The sequence below is a fragment of the Benincasa hispida genome, chromosome 5, assembly GCF_009727055.1.
Source record: "Benincasa hispida cultivar B227 chromosome 5, ASM972705v1, whole genome shotgun sequence".
In the NCBI taxonomy this organism is placed as follows: Eukaryota; Viridiplantae; Streptophyta; class Magnoliopsida; order Cucurbitales; family Cucurbitaceae; genus Benincasa; species Benincasa hispida.
In genome coordinates, this window is record NC_052353.1 from 9043217 (window position 1) to 9048648 (window position 5432).

The window sequence follows — 5432 nt, forward strand, 5'->3', positions numbered from 1 at the left end:
GGCACACTGCAAATACGTTTCTCAAAACAACATTCATTGACTCTTCAAGTACATGAGTTCTTTTATTAAAAACTCTATATGCTTTACTACATGTAGAATTTCCTAAGAATATGCCAATGTCCGTTTTTGACTCAAATTTTCAAGTTTCCCTTTGTCTTTCAAAATAAAACATTTGCAACCAAAGACTTTGAACTAGCTAATATTTGGAGTTTTATTATTAAAAAGCTCATAAGGAGTTTTATCTAAAACAGGTCTTATTAAAACACGATTCATTACATAAGATGCAGTATTAACAGCCTTCAGCCCAAAAAGATTTTGGTAAATCATATTCATTAAGCATGGAGGTAGCTAATTCTTGTAAAGATCGATTTTTTCTTTCTACAACACCATTTTGTTGAGATATTTTTGGAGAGGAAAAATCATGAGAAATTCCATTTTCTTCACAAAATTTTCAAAAGAAGCATTTTCAAATTCTCCTCCATGATCACTTCTAATTTTCGAAATCATAAAACCTTTTTCATTTTGAATTCTTTTTTAAAAGCTAATAAAACATTTTAAAGCTTCATCCTTATGAGATAAAATAAACCCAAGTAAATCTCGAAAAATCATCAACATAATGTTTTCCACTTAGACTTACAAATCTAGTAGGTCGAAAAAGGTCCATTATGTAACAGTTTGCAAAGGTCTAGAAGTAGAAACCATATTTTCTTTGGTTTGAAAGAAGACTTAGTTGTTTACCCATTTGACAAGCATCACAAAACTCTATCTTTTTCAAAGTTTAATTTTGGAAAACTCTAACAAGGGATTTCTTAGAAATATTTGAAATTAAATGCATGCTAGCATGACCTAACCTTCTGTGCCATAACCACGAATCATCATGCAATGCAGATAAACATTTATTTTCTACTATTAGGACATTCTAATAGATCAATTAGTATAAACATTTTTTATCTCTATTTCCTACACAAACAGAACTTTTCCATCACATGCATTTTCTATTGTACAATTTTTATCACAAAAAATTACTCTATATCCTTTATCACATAATTGACTAATACTTAGTAAATTCATGCTTTAAACCATCAACCAACAAAACATTTTCAATAAGAAAATTCGAACCATTACTAATATTACCTTTGCCAACAATCTTACCCTTTTATTGTCACCGAAGGTAACGTATCCTCCATCTTTCTTTTCTAGGTATTGAATTTTGTGTGGTCTCAAGTCATATGTTTTGAACATCCACTGTCCAAGTACCACTTATTCTTTACGGATCTCAAACATACCTGAGAGAATTAATTCTCAAGATGTAACCTTAGTACCACAAATTTGTTTGGGTCCTTGGGGGTTAGCTAACAAAAATTTAGGAATCCATCTCTTTTCATTATAATATTTGATTTTCTTAAATTGCATGCATAAGCTTTTATGACCATGTTTTCCACATGCATGACAAATAATAGGACCTTCTTTGACAAAGTAGTTTGTAAATTTCTTTGTTTTTTGGTGAGATTTATAACCTAAGCCACTTTTATCAAATATGCATATTGCTTACCCATCATGATATCTAAATTCTTTTTCCCATTTGTAAATTTTTAAAAGAAGTACTGAAATATCTTCATTTTTATTTTCTAATAATTTATACTCTTCTTTATAAAGCATGCAAATTTGATTTAGATAAATCTAAGATTCTTTTCCTAATGTCTCATTTTCTCTTTTAGATTATCTAGCTCAATTAATATTATTATTTTCAGGCTAATTTTAGCATTTTTCTTCCTAAGAGACATATATTGCAACCTAGTTTTTCGAATTCAATTTTAACTTCATTATATGCTCAAGAGCTCAAAAAGTAAGGTTTTCAGGACTTACTCATCATCGTCGTCGTCGTCGTCTCCAAAAGCCATAAAGCATAGATTTGTGACTTCTTCCTCGCTTTTCAATTCACACTTTCATCGCTTTCGTCCCAAGTAGCTTTCATGGCCTTCTTGGTCTTCTTTGAAATGGCTTTTCTTTGAGGACAGTCCCACTTCACGTGTCCAGACTTTTTGCATTCATAACAGATGATTGTGTCTCTGTTGCTCTTTTCTCCTTTGCCTTCTTGATTGTTGACTTTCTTTGAGAAGTTCCTTTTCCTAAAATGATTTTTGAACTTCTTGGTCAAGTAAGCGAACTCCTCATCATTTAGTTCAGCTTCAATTTCAGAGTCCTCTTGAACTTGAGTAGACTTTAATGTTAGGCTCTTCTTCTTTTTGACATCTTCTTCTCCATTGGCCTTCATGATTATCTCATGTGTCATGAGAGATCCAACGAGCTCCTCCAGTGGAAATTTTAAGAGGTCTTTTGCTTCTTGGATCGCCGTCACCTTAGCTTCCCAACTCTTAGGCAATGATCTAAGAATTTTTCTCATATTTTCAGAGGTGGTATAAGATTTTCCTAATCCCTTCAAAGCTAACACATTAGTGAACCTAGTAAACATTTCAGATATAGTTTCATTTGCATCCATTTTAAACAATACATAATTATGAACTAACATGCTAATCTTTTGACTCTTTAACTTGATTAGTTTCTTCATGAGTTACTTCAAGCGTATCCCAAATTTCTTTAACAGAATTACATGCAGAGACTCGATTAAACTCATCAGGACATAAAAGCACAAAACAGACAATTCATGGCTTTAGCATTAATAGAAAACTTCTTTTTATCTTCATCATTAAACTCTTTTTCTTCCTTAGGAATATCTTTATTATCAACTATCTTTGTAGGAATTAAAGGACCATTAGAAACAATTTCCCATAGATTATAGTCAATAGAAATCAAATAAATTCTCATCTAGTTTTCCACCATGCATAATTATTTCCATCAAACAAAGGTGGCCTAGTGGTAGATTGACCTTCACTATACCCATTTATTCCAGTAGTTGCCATAAGCTCAAACAATTAAGTTTTTCGAAAAAGGAAGAGAATATAATAATTTTTTTTAAAGATTTTTATAAAGAGAAATATTTTTCCAAAATTTAGATTTTAATAAAAAAGATTTCAAAGATTAAGAAGTAGAAAAAAAAATAATGGTTTTAATAACCAATTTTCAAAAAAAAAATCCAATGAAAACGGCTTTTAAAACTCAACTTTTCAAAATTTTTACAAAAATTAGAAAATTTTCAGATTTAATAAGATTAAAAAAAAAAACAAAATGTAAAATCAAGAAAAAAAATTACAAATTTTTTTTGAAATAAGAAAACCGAGCTACCCGCTCTGATACTAATTGTAAGATCTAAAGGCAACACTAGGGGGAAGGTGAATAAGGTTACTAATTTTTAAAAAATAATTTTATCTTCAAACAATGCTCAATAAAGTTAAGCCATTAATTTGATTAAAAGTTAAGCCACTAATTTGATTAAAGAAAATTTATGCAAGACAAAACTTAAATCATGCAAGCTATGATAACTTCAAATTTAAAGACAATTTAATCAAGGATAAATTTAAATAACACCACTCTAAAAATTAAATCATGCAATTAGGAAAGATTAAAAATAACTAAGACAAGAAGCAAAAAATTGAAAACCAGAAATAAAAAGAGAGAGGAAAAGAAAACACCGGGAATTATAGTGGTTCGGCAAATTGCCTACTCCACTCTCCAAGACTCCTTCTTGGGTATTTCACTAAGTGATCTCTTGCAGGTGAGAGACCAAATCGACACCACGAACCTCTTTTTCTTAGACTAAGAGGAAACCCAAGATCCTTTTTACTAGTTCAGGATCAAACCAATTTCTTTTTTCTCACAACCAAGGGTTACCCACACCTTAATATAATTCCTAAAATTAAAAGAAAACCTCACAATATTACTCTTGAAGGCTAAATACACAAGTTGAGGACTCAGAAAAAAAAACACAAAAATAACTCTTAGGAGACAAGAATTTGAGAGAAGTAGAGAGAATTGAGAGCTAAGACTTGATAGCTTTTTTTGGTGTATCAATAGAAGAGTAAAATCAAGTTAAATTTATAGGCGAGAGGGATAAATTTTGGTCATTTGGATATGATTGCAAATGAAGGGTGGCGATTGAATAAAAATAGAAAAGAAAAGGTTTGTAATTAAGAGAGAAATTTTGAAAGATTGGAATTATTGAGATTTAGAGAATAAAAAGATTTGAAGGATGACATTTAGGAAGGAAATCAAATTTGAAAAGGCTGAAATTTTGGTGAGAATTTGGAGAAAATTGGATCAGAAAGGAAATAAAAATAAAAAATAGCCGGATGATATAGGCACCACGAGCATAGGAGAGGAGATTGAGCGTCACGCGCATGCAATTCGGTGTGAAAGAAACTGCAGGCACGTGCGGTGCACGCGCGCGTCCATGCGTGAAGCTGGGGTGACCGCCACTTGTCATTATCTCATTCGTCAACGGTCGCCATGTCATCTGCCATGCCATCTATATTGACCGTTTTGTGTGCCACGTCAGCCGCCACGTCGAATGCCACGTTAGCAAGGTGCCACGTGTCACTACCACATTGGATTTTCTTTCCAATCTTCTTTTGCTTATAACTTTCTCGTTTGAACTCCGATTTGAGCGATTCAAATTGCGTTGGAATCATATTTTCAAGCTCTACAAGATAGTAACTCTGAAATACTGAAAATGTTGTAAAAAAAATCTGAGTTTGTTATCATCAAAATACTTGGTTTGATTGAAGCCCTAAAGCTAACAATATGTTCATGTCATTAACTCATAAAATGAAGAATTCACCTCTTGGTGTTTCATGTCACATTTGTCTTGTCTCTAAGATGCATGCTCAAGTTAATTTTAGACAAAAAGTTAACTTTATCTCTAAAGCTACTTCTTTCCTTGTTTAATAAAGTCCATGATACCTTACTTTCTCAAGCAGTTGATTATTTCTACTTAAATCAATTTGTTATATAGATTCTAGCAATGGATTGAGCATACATTAAGCAAGATGAACTTTAATTTATTCAAAACTCGTGAAGATGTCAGTTTTAATCTTTTCAACTCATTAGAAATTTAGTTGTTCATGATGGAGAGAAGAAAAAAGCATGGATATGAGAGATAATGGAAATCATATTCATATTAAGAAGTAATGAGTTTCTCAATCTCAAAGTATGAATACAAATTGAAAATAACAAGAAAATGGAGTAAAGTTCAGAAATAGAGATGTCAAGTCGTCAGTTGCAATGTCTTGCTCCATTTGGCTTTGATGGAGGCTGCTTCAAGGTGGTTGCAATAGAAGTATATGGTGCTCTTTTGCTTTTCAGAGAAGAAGATTGAGCTATCACTTAGAATTCTTTAAGGAGAAACTCGAGGAAGTTAGGTAGAATTTCATCCAATCTCTTGGTAGAAAGTCTAACACTTAGCTTAAATTGGCTAATTATAGGCATCAAAAGGAAGCTTCTTAGCCTTTTCCTAATGATGAGTTGACACCTTGCAT